Genomic DNA, 14907 nt, shown 5'->3' with positions numbered 1-14907 from the left:
CTCGTGAGAAGCACCATTTCTTCTTCCATGTCATCTGTCCTTAACATGTATTTACCAGTCATCAAAAGCACTTCTGTTGTCTGATTCGTGTAGGTTAGTCAAACATTTAAAAAATCCATTTGGCTAAATTGGGTAGATATTCTCAATCCGAAATCCATACTCTTAGAGAAAGAAGGATCATTTTGGAGGGAATGTACTTTATAATTATGACCCTGGTGACATTCAGCATGTCTGTGCTTGGGCAGGGTGCAGCCTAGACAGATTTGGAGGTGTTCTTCACCAGGTGGGTCATAGGGTGATGATGAATTTTTTAGTCACAGTAAGTCCTGCACATCATCATCCATTAAGTTGTATAAGGTTTCTGATTTACATTTGTGGAAAGAGTCCCCAAACCGGCAAAATCATATACCCTTTAATTACATTTAAGTGCTATACAATTATTATTATACTTTTCATACTTGCACAATTTATATGAATGATAAATGGCAATTAGACAAAATAAAACTGTAGTAAGTATATAAATTATTATTTAATACATATACATCTGAAAGAGAGAGGGAGAGGAGAGGGGAAAAGACAAAGAAAGGGAGAAAGGGGGAGAGGGAAGAGCGAAGAAAGAAACAGATGATTTCATTAATGTGGGGGAATTCCCACTGTGAAAAAATCCCCCTCCCAATGCTATTTATGATCTTTGAGGTCCTTAAGGAAATTCTTAGGGTTTATAAACCTAACTTCCCTATCCATAGTCATAAGTATTTGTCAGAGGCAGGACATGAACCCAGTTTTTTGGGCTCTAAATCTAGACCTGTATCTATTATGCCAGGCTGGTTCTCAGGATCAAATTCTTTTGACCAAACCTGTGATTTTACCCTCCTCACGAGGAGAGTCTCTACTGATATAGACGAGTATCTGCTTTGCAATTTATAGCTTTAAAAGTTGTCTAGGACTCTCGTGCCTTCTCCAGGGATACACAGTCAGTGAATGTCAGAGATGGGACTTTAATTCCAGTTTTCTTCATTTGGAGGTCAGCTCTTTATCCTGAACACCTCCCCATAATAGTTATTCGACCATACTTGCTGGAGTGACTAATTCAAACAACAGGATCTGACCTATGTGCAAAAATCTAAAATCTTCCTTGGTCCTACAGGTGACAGATTTTTAAAATACAGTTCATTAGAAGACTCATTTTACTTCTCTATCTCTGCATTTCTACTGGCTTTTGGGTTTCAGTGGGCAGAACACAGAAAACTATTCTATTCGTTGCCAGCAACATATCCACTCTAGAGTGGTATCTCTTGAAGCCTCTCTAGGGAAAATCTGGCTATTACTATTTTGTGCATAATCTCAGGAGGCAGCTACCTCTGGGAAAGCTAGAGCCAGTAAACAGGGAATAGGGGATAACAACATATTGTCACAAACATTACAAAATAAACTTTTTTTAAGGCATGTCCTGTGATGGTAAAAGGGACTCTTACCCTAAAGCTATCTCAAATAACACCCCATGTAAATAAATAGAGAATTTATGTGTTTTTTTTTAATGGGGCCCCAGACCACATCAACCTATTCCATACACACACTCTAAGCAGGGTCAGTCTGGGCCACTCCTGAGACTGGAGACAGCTACTTGTGATTCAGATGTTAGAGTAGGTCTTGACCAGGATGTGATGTCAGGATACTAGGCTGAGTAATTACATAGCCTGGCTCCTTCTTTAGAAAGTGACACATGGTAAGGCATAAAGTCCAACTGGCTTTCCTCCCCTTCTACACCCTCTGCTGGAAAGGTAGTTTGTCTTTCCTGATCTCTGACCTCAGAGTTCCAGGGCAGAAATAACCTTCACTCCAAATTACCAGCACTGTCTTCAATAAGCAAGGGTTCATGCTCTCTGGGAAGCCCTACCTGGTCCCTGTCTCTCCAAAATGGTGCCTAGGCACAGGTGGAAATCTTTTTGATCATTAGGGTAGCAACTTCCTCCACCCTCAAAAACAGCAACCTGTTGACTATATGCTTTCCTTTCATGTGACCTGGGCTCACTGAAGGCAATGGTGATGTGGTATGCCTTGCCACCCAGCCAGCCATTAGGGGTTCCTTGCACAGAAAATAAATCAGAAATTCTGAGAACTGTGTGTGTGTGTGTGTGTGTGTGTGTGTGCATGTGAGGAAAACTGTGAGTTCAATTGCAGCCTCAGACACTAGCTCTGTGTTCCTGGGCAAGTCATTTAACCCTGTTTACCTCAGTTCCTCATCTATACAGTGAGCTGGAGAAGGAAATGGCAAACTGCTGTAGTAGCTTTGCCAAGAAAACCCTAAATGGGATCATGAAGAGTCAGAGACACAACTGAGCAACAATATATAGAATACATACATATGTGTATATGTATATATGTACACACACATATTACCAGAATATTTATGGGGTCCTGTTTAGGAGATATTCTGGTAGCTCTATTCTCTTATTAGCTGGTTCAAAAATGTGTAAAACTTAGGCTGGAAGGAACATTAAATGATTTGTGATTTAAAAAATACATCATTGCTCTTGATAATAAATAGTGTCATGTAATGTAAAGAGAACTGGTCTTGCAGTTAGGTAAAACCTGGTTTCCAATCCTGTCTCTGACATTACTAGCTGTGTGACCACAAACAAATCCCTTAACTTCTCTGTTTCCTCATCTACAAAATTAGGGAGAACGCAGTGATCTCTAAGATTGCTTTCAACTCTGAATCTATTATCCCAAGATAAGCCCACCTATTAGGGATGCCATGAAGAGGGTTGTTTTATAAGGCAGGAGGACTCATTAGATCATGTTGCAAGGTCCCTTCTTAACCTAAGCATATGATTTCTCAATTTTTCGCCTCCTCTTTGAAGCCTCTCCTGATTGCCCAGGGGAAAATGACCTTTTCCTCCTTAAATGTTTCCCACACTTTAAGATGATTTCCCTTTTGCACTTTGTATATTTCTCCTTCTCCCACTAATTAGGCTAAAAGTTCCTTGGGAATAGGGCCTACATCACATCTCTCTCTGTATCCTAAGCGCCAAGCAAAGGGCCAAACACACAGTAAGTGTATGTTGCTGTTTTCTGAATTCCTAAATGATAGAGCTTGACTCTGCCTGGCTTCTCCCGTAGACTTACTCTCCTATATTAGCGGTCTGCTGCAATAGCTGTGATCATAAATCATGCCCATTTCATGAGTATAGATTTCCCTTCCAATTCAAGGCTGCTTGTTCCTTCAATTACCAAAAACCCAGATGGATCCTTGATAGTGGTGGAGACAGCTGATGTGGAAAATGCCCAGGGGTAGTTTCTGCAGCTGCAAGCTTGATCATAATTAGAGAAAGCCAACTGGGGAACAGGCTTGAGGAGGAGCAACCACTCCACATGCATATAAGCAGAGTTAGCAGCCTGTTACTGCTGTCCAAAGAGGTGGGAATGAAGCCTTTATTTAGACTAGAATCCAAGTCACTAGCCAGTCCTGACTGCTTTTAACCCTTGATTTGTATTTGTAGAGAACATTCCAGTCAGGGCTCTGTCGGCTTGATTTAGTAAAAAACCCTGTTTGATATATAGATAAGAACAAAAGTTACTTTTCCCTTTAATCAACTCCCTCACTTACAATAACACTTGCTTAAGCGACCACTGGTGTTCAGGGACCAACATCTAATTGCTTGAATTTTACAAAGAACAATTTCATTTCCCTGAGGAGATCTGCGTTTTGAACTTTGATGAGCCCATCTGCTTAAGGTAACTATGGGAGACATAGCAAGTGCAGTAAGATGATGAAATTAGCTTCAGACTGGGGTGGTGGTTAAAAATGTATTATGTTTACGGGTGGTAAAGGACTTAGTGACAATCATGATATTTATACCATGTTTTCCATTTGTAATGGCTTGAGATATGATAGTAGCAAGGAACCTTAGAGCTGGAGGTCCTTGCAAGGATCCAAAACAACTCCAAAGGACTCATGATGGAAAATGCTGTCCACAGCCAGAAAAAGAACTATGGAGTCTGAATGTAGATCGAAGCATATTATTTGCCTTTTTTTTTTTTTTGCTTCTTCTTTCTCGTTGTTTCTTCCATTGGTTCTAATTCTTCTTTACAACATAACTAATGTGAAAATAGGTTCAATATGAATATATGTGTAGGGCCTGCATCAAATTACATGCTCTCTTGAGGTAGGGGGAGGGGAGAAAATCTGGAACTCAAAACCTTATAGAATTGGAGATCCTGGGTTCAAATTCCTACCTCTGAAGCTTACTATTTCACTTTGGCCAAATCAAGATAGTCTTCCTGGGCTTCTGTTTCATCATTTGTAAAATGAGGTGATTATACCAGATGAGATCCCTTCTAACTTTAAACCTATGTTCCTATGGAGAATCTTGTGATGTATGCGGGACAAATGTTATCTCTGTCTTCCACATGAAGGTTCAAAAAAAATCACATTATTTTGAGCAATATCACAAGGTAGGAAAAGTGTCAGGGCTGGGACTAGATGAGTCTAAATTTTCTGGTCTAAGGTCAACTCTGAAGTAGATATGGCAGAACCTTGACTTGAACCCAAATTACCACTAACCACAACTAATTATTTTCTTGTATTTAATTTGTAGGGCAATGAATCAGATCATCGATTATAAGGAGTTTAAACAGATGTGAAGTAATCCAGCTCTGCATGTGGAGACTGCTGTATTCAGTAGATGCTTCATAAACGCATGTTAGTGTGACTGACAGGAATTGACTTTCATATCAGAAACCTGTCAGGGACAATGGCAAAAAAGAAAACAAAGAAGAAAGTGGAAGAACTGCAAGATAAGAAAGAATATGGGCCAGAAAAAATCCTTGACCAGCGACTGGTGAAAGGCCAAATGCAGTACCTTGTAAAGTGGAAAGGCTACTTGGAGGAAGAGAGTTCTTGGGAACCAGGGGAGAACCTACAGTGCCCTGACCTCATTGAAGACTTCTTAAAATTCCAGGTAACAGACCATGAGAAGGATGAACTCAAGCAAGGAAGAGGCAAAGCTGGCTTGCGTAACATAGGCAAGAGAGAGGAGAGCAAACCAAAAAGCAAAAAAGAGAAGTCCAAAATGCCAGAGGAGTTGGAGGCAGAGATGATTCTTGATGCTGAAAAAACCAGTGAGGGGCTACAGTTGCTGGTGAAATGGAAAAACTGTGATAAAGCTAATTTGGTTCCTGCCAAGGAGGCCAATATCAAGTGGCCCCAGCTGGTCATTAAGTTCTATGAGGAGAGGCTGACTTGGAAAGTCAAAGAACAAGAGTGATAACCAGAACTAATTCTATTAGCCAGATGCTAGGTTGCAGGATCAATGGATTTGAAACAGGTGAGGGAAGAAGAGGCTGTCCTTGTCTTGAGGCCACAAAGGCAGCTTGAGATGTCCTTAGACAAAGGAGCCGGTGTTTTGCTTGTGTCCTGCGGCCTCTCAAGTACATTAAACATTTCTGGGCTGGATAAGTTTGCTTCCCCATGCCAAGTTAAGTGGAAAGTGATTTAGGCAGGGGTTTTTCATACTTTGCTGAGAAGAGAGGCAAAGAATCTTCCATGAAGAGCAAAACTTGTAGAGTTAGGTATGTGGGAAGACAAAAAGATTACAACTGCTCAAAGACTCTCCAATGCCTTCTTCATAGTATTGTTAACTCTTTGCTTTTATCCCATAGCATTGGCTCTTACTGATGTATCATTTGGAGGTGTTGGAGAAGGGAAAAGTGAATGGATAGGGTAACTTTTTTGTGGTTGTTAAAATGGGAATGGGGGAGGTAAAAGGATAAGAATTATAAGTCCAGAAGCTTGACTTATTTTTTAAAAAATTTCATTGGCAATATAAATAAGCATTACAAAAGAACTGTTGTTTTTTTTCAATTCTATGCTATTCTTCATCACCCCATCTGCAGTTTGCCATTTCCATCTCTAGCTCATTTTACAGATGAGAAGGCTGAGGTAAACAAAGTTAAGTGACTTGCTAAGGTTCACACAGCTTATTTCCTATTTACTTACACAACTTACTAGGGTCTGAAGCCAGATTTGAACTCATCAATATGATTGTTTTTCCTGAATCCAAGCCCAGAACTCTATTCACTGCACCGCTTAGCTGCCCCAGCAAAAGACTGTATGAGACTGCTAAGGTATGCTTTGCCTAAACTTGGTGCACTCCTGCTAGAATTACTTCAGGCTAGTTGGAGACAGAATTATTTTAAGACCTGAGACATAGTAGGACAGAGAAGCACAGACAGGTCAGTCTGTTGTTTAAAGTGCTAATTTTTTTTTAAGTATAAAAGCACTTTACTGCCTCTTCCTCTTTATTAGCCTTTCTTACACCCTGGGATGTCCCAAAGAATCTGAGGTAGAAAACTGTAAGAAATGATGGAGATTAGGGAACAGGCCCTAAAGAGTTTGGAGCTGGGTGAGAGTGAGGAATTGGTGGGTGGGGCTAGCAGAAGCAAAGAAGGTGAGAAGAGGCTGCTGGGGTTCTGACTCTGGTTTCTGCTTCCTGCTCTCCTGTGCTATCAGCTCCTCTGCCTACACCCTTTTGGCTTGTTGCCCAAGGCACATTTGGTTCCAAGGGTGTACAGAGCTAAGTTTGTACTATTCCTGGCCCTGTCTTCTCCCCTTGAGCTGCTTCCACCTCTTCAGTTCCTGAGTTTTGCAGATGCTTTACTTCCCTTTCAACCAAATGCTGCCCAAGCCTCTGTAACCACTTCCCTGACTGCCCCAGGTCCCTGTGGCTGATGGTTGGCCCTCCTTGCCATTAGCCACTAGCACCATCTCTTCCATCCCAGCTTCTCTTTGGTGCCTCTCAGATGCCTGTTGTTGCTTATCCTGCAGGTTCTCTTCTGCTAATAATGGCCTTTTACTTAGTCCTCCCTAGGGCTACTCCTCCTGGTCTCCATCTTCTTCTGGCCTCCATCTCTTGCTACTCTGCTCTACCTAGCACCCCAATGCTTCCTCTACCACCAGGAAGATGACAACATAGAGCTGGGCAAAGGAGGCTGGGGGCAGAGGAGTAAGAGGAACAGATAGAAGGGAGTAGGCAGAATTGGGCTGCAGGAGAGGAAGCAAACCTCAGTCCTTGCCCCTTGGAAAGCTAAACTGGAGGCTTTGGCAGTAATTAGCCAACCCCCAACAGTTCTTCAGGTGACCCACCACCTGGCCTTAGGTCAAAAGGGTTTAGGGGCCAAAGAGTAACCCTCCCACACCAGTGAGGAGGCCCTCAGGTAGAGGCAGTGGTTGGCCTTCCCTCAGTGATAGCAGGAAGCCTCATAGCTCCCAGATGGAGACATAGACAAAGAACAAGGTCAGGACACCGTGATGGGGCACTGCATTGGTGCTGGGCTCTAGGGAAAGTTACAGTCCCAACCATTCTTCACAACCCACTGCTTTTCACCTGCCATCTGGGTGAATTTTGTGAGAGATGGCAGGGAAGCAGGGTGGCTGGTTTGAAGGAAGAACACAAAGAAAATCAATGCACAATTACTCAGAAGGGGCCATTTCCCGTAGGTCCCCTTCCCTGAGCCAAACAGCACTGTGTGTGGATTAGAGGTCATACCAGCCCATCCAGGTCACAGCAGAGATTCAGGAACAGTGAATTATATAAAGCCAACCTGTTACTGAAGGAGACTGGATTCTTAGGTGACAAGCTGAGGACAGTCTGGACAGTGTGTCCAGGAGGCTCAGCCCCTGAGGACAGACCCCACACGTCCCAGCACTGCCAACCCCTCTCTCTCCTCCCCCTTCAGGATTCCAACAAGTTACTGGGCCTTCCCCAAGTTCCTTTCTCCTACTTCTTCCTTTATGCGTAAAATAAGGGGCCAGGCATGAGTCAGAGTAGGAGGGAGGAGGGGAAGATTTCAGTCTTGGGGAGTAGCTGGCGCCTGAAAGTCTTCGACAGACGCCAAGGGCTGAGGATCCCGTAGAGAAGCTGGAAGGGGGAGGGGGCCGCTACTGTGGCCCCTCCAAATCCCCCAGATCCGGGAGGACCTCACAGTCACCCCCAGGAACGTCAAAGCCATGTGCAAGGAGCCAAAGGGGCAGCGGACACAGCACGGGAAGGGGTGGTGGTAGACCCCCTCTATCCAGGTCGGCACATGCCCTCGAAGCTGCTGCTGGGTCTCAACATCCGGGGCCTCTGCAAGGGCCCAGGCAGGCTGCTAGTCACCCGCCGGTGCCTCTTCGGCCGCCTTGGGAGCTGGACGTGAGGCCGAACTGCACAGCCCACGGTCAGTTGGAGCGGGCGGGGACAAGGCGGCGTCCTGGGCCTCAAACCCCGGGGGCGTTCGGGGCTGGGCCCGATTCGGTCCATGCGCAATGCCGCTGACAAGCATACGCCACCCGGGACGCCCGGCTCGAAGCACTCCAAGGCCGCGGCGCTTCTGCCGCCGAGGTGAGCGTCCAGGCCCGGCCGATCTGCCTTGTGCGGTGGCAGAGGCGGCCGCACAACCAAACCTCCACATCCAGCTCCACCACCAAGAGAAGGCTACCGCTCCAGAACCGGGAAGGACACGACTTCCGCCATCACCGGAAGTGACCCACCTCAGATCCAGAAATCTTAAGACACTTCCGACACTTCCCAGGACCTTGAGAGTCATCAGACGTCTGTGCTGGACTCGGACTCCACGCGGCTCCAGCCCCAGACTTCGATTGGCCAGCTCTGGACGGTGCCTCTTGTTGATTGGCCCTGAGCTAATATGAATATTCATGAGTAACGGCTGAGAGGCTAGGTGGACTGCTTGTTAGCACTAAGCTGGTCCGTGCCAGCAGGGGGTACTCAGTCACTTCAGTGACAGAAGCTACCAGGGAGGCTCCCCAACTCCCCTCTCCCGGTGAAGGGGTGGGTGGAGGTGGGGGTGGGAAGTTTGCCCAGCCAGCCAATGACGTGGATGTAGAAGATGCTGGAACAACGTGGCGTCCCATATTCTTAGGGAAAATAATTTTTGAAGCCTTTTTTTTTTTTAAATTCTGAAATTACTGTTTATGGGGTTCTAATACTGATAGTGAAAATTTAATCTGATCAACACAGGGTTGAAAGCTTTAAAACTTGTGGAAAAGAGCCAACGATTTAGACAGTGGTTCACTTGAAGAAGGAAAAAAGGCCTTGCAAAATGGAATTTCTTTTAAAAAATCCTTGGAATTTCCTTGTACCTTAGATATTTGGTGTGTTGAGTCATGACTCACTAGTTCTCATGATCTACATTGAGACTATACAAGGACACAGGGTAAAAACATTTTTTCAACACATTTTTTAGGTTTCTGTGAAAGATCTGATTAAATGTAAAATAGAATCTTAAAAAATTACTCTACACAGGATGTCCTGACGGTTAATTTAACGTATATTAAGTGCAGTTTTCCTGCATCTTCTATACTTATGATCTTATGTAACAACTTTATTCAGGATGATCAACTTGAAGCTCATAAAATCCTTCTTAGTCATGGCAGAGAGTTAAGATTTTATAACCTGCTCCACCTTCCCTCTGTCCCTCCAGTTACGCTTTTAAGGCAGGAAAATGAAAGAGCAGAGTTTGGAAATATTTCTACAATGAGGTGCAACAAGAGCCTTCTTAGAAACAGGAGAATGTTGTATAGAGGAACAGCAACATTGTATACAGTAACAGCAACATTGTACACAGTAACAGCAACATTGTACAATGACTAACCAATAGACTTGGCTTTTAGCAATGGAAGGATCTAAGACAATTCTACAAGTCACCTGATGGAAAATGCCATCTACATCCAGAAAAAGAACTATGGAATCTGTATGCAGATCAAAGCAGACTATTTGCTCTTTTTTGTTTGTTTCTTCTTATGATTCCTCCCATTGATTCTAATTCTTTACAACTTGGTTAATGTAAAATTATGTTTATTATGAATGTATATGTAGAGCCTATATCACATTGCACACTGTCTTAGGGAGAAAGTTGGGGAGGCAGAGGGACACTCAGAATCTTATGGAAGTGAATGCTGAAAACTAAAAATAAATTAATAATAATTGAAAAAAAAATCTTCTAGTTAAATCCCAGCTAACCAAAGTTAAATTAGCTAGGCTTCCTTATCCCCTAAATTCTGGTTAATTGAGATTTCACTAGAACCACTGAAGAGGTTTTTCCCTTGTCTATCTGTCAGTCATGTTTGCACAACCTTGAATATAAAAAATGTCCCATTGTGAGACCCTTCCCCAGTATGCTAATAATAAGGGAATTTCAATCAGAAAAGCAAGTTAGCAAACAATTTAAACTATAATAAACTCGAGGTGAAGTCAACCTAAAATTTAAGGCAAGCCCTATAAAATGGAAGGAAGTAGATGGAAAAATATGGTATAGAGGAAAGAGCACTAGGTGTGAAGTTGTAGGCACTAAGTTGAAGACCTGACTACTACTTGTATAACTTTGAGCATGTTGCTTCAACTCTCAGGCCTCAGTTAATTTTTAGTGTCTTGGACCCTGTTGACAGTCTGGTGAAGCCTATGGACCCCTTTTCAGAATAATTTTTTTTAATAATGGAAGGAAATGTTAAATTTGCCTTAGACATTAGTGAGAATAAAGATGTAATTTTTCCTTATCCAAGTTCATGGACCCCTTGCAATCTAGCCATGTAACTCTTGGGGGTCCAAAGACCCCATGTTAGAAGCTCCTGGACTAGTGAAGAAGGTTGACTTAAAGTTTCCTGTAGTGATAAAATCTTGTTAAAGGTTATATGGGGAGAGGGGAATGATTTCACATTGGATATTGGCAATGAAAGTACAAAGTAAAATCACTAGCTCCTGCAAAGGTTAAGCTGTTAGATAATTGAGATTTAGAATGAGGGGGAAAAAACATTATAGGAAATGGAAAAATCAAACACAGATTCTCTCTCTCTCTCTCTCTCTCTCTCTCTCTCTCTCTCTCTCTCTCTCTCTCTCTCTCTCTCTCTCTCCCTCTCCCTTTCCCTCTCCCTCTCCCTCTCCTTCTCCCTCTCTCCCTCCTCCCCTTTTCTCTTTCTCTCTCCTATCATTTGGGAATTGACTAAATAAACAGATTTCACTGTACAGTAGCTACACTGTATTTTGAAAAGACAAATGACCTGTTTTATGTACTAATTCCCCAGAGTTGATCCCTAAGCATAAAATACAATCTTAATTATGTTTCCATTATTATCTGCTGAATAAAGACGTTTTGCCTTTGCTTGACTATGAAAACTGAGTGGTACTGCATATTTAAACTTCAGTCACATTTAATTTGTTTTAGGGATTAAATTAATAGTTCACATAATGAATACATATAATTTACACACAAAAAAAGAGAAGGCAGTGTGATGGAAAGGTCAGAGACCTGACCTAGGAGTCAAGAAGATCTGGTTTCAGGTCCTGCCTCTGACATAAACTAGTTGTGTGACTGGGTAAACCCCTTAACTTCTCTTAACCCTAGGCACTTTGATAAACCTGTTATAGTCTATTTGCTTATCTCCATGAATGGAGGGAGTTTGCACACTGGAAGTTTACTATACTGATGAAATTAGTGATTTGACATTCCCCCCTGCCCCCCAGCCCCCAACACACACTCACTGGTAATACTTTACACTTCTCCCTTTTCTCTAACACTAGACTTTAATATATCTCAGAACAAAACTTGTTCAATTCGATTTGTATTCATCTGTTTCTATGAGTAACATCATGACACAGTGTTAAAAGATATCATGGGGTTGTAGTTTTGAATCAGGAAGGGAGTCCAACTCTCTCATTTTACAGTTGAGAAAACTGAGGCCTTGTGTGGTTAACTAGGTAGAGAAGGCAAAGAAGGCCTATGATTTCCATCCATGGAAGTAGTGCTGTACAGTTCCCACCTCCCTCATGAGATCTTGGATCCACTGAAGTATCCAAGTAATTATACTTAGTGAGTGTGCTGATTTCTTACTATGAAAATGGACTTAATTTCTTGCATTTGTTCTAACTTTTCCTGGATTTTCCTTCTATCCAGCATTCCATAACCCTGGAACTCTCAGACTGGTCAATATGGATTTAATCAATATATTTCAATCTCTTAAATTTTCCATGTCTAAATTACTTTGGGAAATGCTGTTCTAGTTCCATTTATGAAGTCATTTTAAAATGTTACCTATTCAGATTCATCTCTTTTTCTCTCTTGATCTTTATAACATTTTATGACATCATAATCCTTCCTTACTCTTTAAGTCTTACACTGATCTCTGACATTCTAATGAAATTTCAATGAATTTTTAAAAGGCCTTATGTGAGAAAAGCAATACTTGACTTTTTCCTTCTGATGAGTACCCATAAGTAACCCATAGGGAACTTATGCGTACCGATAAGCAATCCATTGGGCTGCTTAAAGCTCTGGACCAAGTCTTATAGACAAGCTAGTTTAATTGCCAAGATGCCAAGGAGAAAGATCATTGTAAGAATTTTCTAAAGGTGAACTTTGGCTTTTTATAAGCTGGAGAGGCCAGTGATTGTTTGTCACTTGTGAATACCAAATTCCTCAGGCAGAAAAGATTTTGTTGTCAATGGAAAAAGGCTTGTCCAAAAGTGGGATAACATTTGCTCCCCCTTATAGGCAATTGTCTTATTGTGAAAGATACAACCTTGGACCAAATCTGCAAAGCAGATGCTAACTCAATTAAAAATGTCACCAAATGAGAAGGGATCAAGGTCAAGGAAAATCTTAATACTGAATCATTCTTTTCATAGTTGACAACTTAATACCCTTTATATTAAAGAATGGTCTTTCATTAGCATGCCCCTAGTCTTTATTCTGAAACATCATTACAGGCCTGGAATTCACACATTGGAATTATCCTCCTGCCTCTGCAACCTCTCCCTCTGAGTGGTTGTCTCCTTCCGGAACTTCCATTTAAGAAGGAGGCCCCAGGCCAGCCTGTCTCATTCCTCCTCAGGATGCACTCAGGATATTCTCTACCATGCTCCTACGTCAGGTACTTTTCTCTCTTCCTCATACCCCCACTTTTCAGCTTCCTTTTATGTGCTGTCTTCTTCCATTACAATATATACTCCCTGAAGGCAAAGGCTGTCTTTCTTTTTGCTTGTGTTTGTATTCTGAGCACTAAGCTCAATACTTGGCACATAGTAATAACTTCAAATAAATGCTAATTGACTGACTGACTGAATAATGCCAAATAGAAATGGGTGAGAAAATGCTTTGGAAGAGAATTCCAAAGTAAATTTAAAAATTTCAATCTCAAAATCAAAATTCTGATGACAATTGATTCCAACAATTCAATAAGCAATTAAAAACATACTGAGCCCCAGGTGCAGCAAGCCAATTAGGTGTGAAAGCTGACTTCAGAGTCAAGATAAACTGGGTTCGAATTCTACATTAATACATACATTGACTGTATGATCTAGGCAAGTCACTTAACCTCTCAGGGCCCCAAGTAACTCTTCAAGGTCATGCTTTTGAACTTGGTGTTTATGAACTTAGACAAAACAAAATATTTTGATAACTATATTTCTTTCAGCCAAAGTAAAACAAAGTTTATTAAAGGTTCACCAGTTGGGTCGACTCTTAAGGAATCTAAGTATTTGTGACGCTTGTATTGACAAGTGGGCCAGATAGAATCTCCACTAGGCAGAATCTGAGCACCTTCATTGATAACTATATTTTGATATAAATTTGGTATAATAATGGTTTCCTTTATGATCCTATATGTTTTATTTTATGCATAAAACATTATTCTGTTCTCCAAATGATAAATGGTCAAAGGATATGAACAGGCAGTTCTCAGAGGAAGAAATCAAAGCCATCTATAGTCATATGAAGAAGTTCTCTAAATAACTTTTGATTAGAGAAATGCAAATTAAAACAACTCTGAGGTACCACCTCACATATATCAGATTGGCTAATATGACAAAAAAGGAAAATCATAAACGTTGGAGAGAATATGGGACAATGGGGACACTAATGCACTGTTGGTGGAGTTGTGAACTGATCCAACCATTCTGAGCAATTTGGAACTATGCTTAAAGAATAACCAAACTGTGCATACCCTTTGATCCAGCAATACCACCACTAGGTCTATATTACAAAGACGCCATAAAAAGGGAAAAGGACAACCATGTACAAAAATACGTATAGCAGCCCTTTTTGTAGTGGCAAAATATTGGCAATTGAGGGGATGTCCATCAATTGAGGAATAGCTGAACAAGTTGTGGTATACGAATGTAATGAAATACTGTTGTACAATAAGAAATGATGAACAGGCAGATTTCAGAAAAACCTGGAAAGACTTGTATGAACTGATACAAGATGAAATGAACAGAACCAGGAAAATGCTATATACAGTATCAACAACATAGCGTGATGATCAATTATGAATGACTTAGCTCTTCTCAGCAACGTAATGATCCAAGACAAGTACAAAGGACCCACAGTGGAAAATGCTATCTACATCCAGATAAAGAATTGATGAACTCTGAATGCAAATTGAAGCATACTTTTTTTCACTTTATTTTTTTCATATTTTTCCTTTTGATATGTTTCTTCTTTCACAACTGTGACTAATATGGAACTAGTTTACATAATTGCTCATATATAACCTATATCAAATTGCCTATCATTTTCAGAAGAGGGGAGAGGAAGAAGGGAGGGAGAAAAATCTGGAACTGAAAATAAAAATGAATGCTAAAAATAGTCTTGACATACAAGTGGGAAAAAATAAAATACTATTAAAAAAATAAAAACACTATTTTTAAAAGCGATCTCCAGACTTCCCCAGACTGTCAGTGGGAATCAGACACAAAAATGGTGAATCCTGGATGAAGGCTATAAGTTGCAATGCAGTTGCTAATTGACATTAATAAAGAGCAGTTCCTCACTGAAGAGTCCTCATCTCTATCAATGAAATCACAGGTTTGGACAAAAATAAAAGGATAAGTTACTGTGCATACAAAGACAAAA

The 14907-nt window shown here is 41.3% G+C and overlaps 1 protein-coding gene and 2 pseudogenes across 1 annotated transcript in view; 1 reads left to right on the top strand and 2 right to left on the bottom strand.

The window, feature by feature from the left end:
• The window catches only part of STK32A (serine/threonine kinase 32A), a 152195-nt gene that overhangs the window by 80661 nt on the left and 56627 nt on the right, over positions 1-14907 (bottom strand). The gene's annotated exons all lie outside the window — the stretch shown is intronic.
• Positions 4606-5846, top strand: LOC140518485 (chromobox protein homolog 1 pseudogene; annotated as a pseudogene).
• Positions 6224-8013, bottom strand: LOC140529576 (speckle targeted PIP5K1A-regulated poly(A) polymerase-like; annotated as a pseudogene).

Source organism: Notamacropus eugenii, chromosome 1 (assembly GCF_028372415.1).
Source record: "Notamacropus eugenii isolate mMacEug1 chromosome 1, mMacEug1.pri_v2, whole genome shotgun sequence".
Classification (NCBI taxonomy): Eukaryota; Metazoa; Chordata; class Mammalia; order Diprotodontia; family Macropodidae; genus Notamacropus; species Notamacropus eugenii.
The sequence above is the reverse complement of the archived record's forward strand: the minus strand, read 5'-3'. Positions and strand labels throughout refer to the sequence as shown.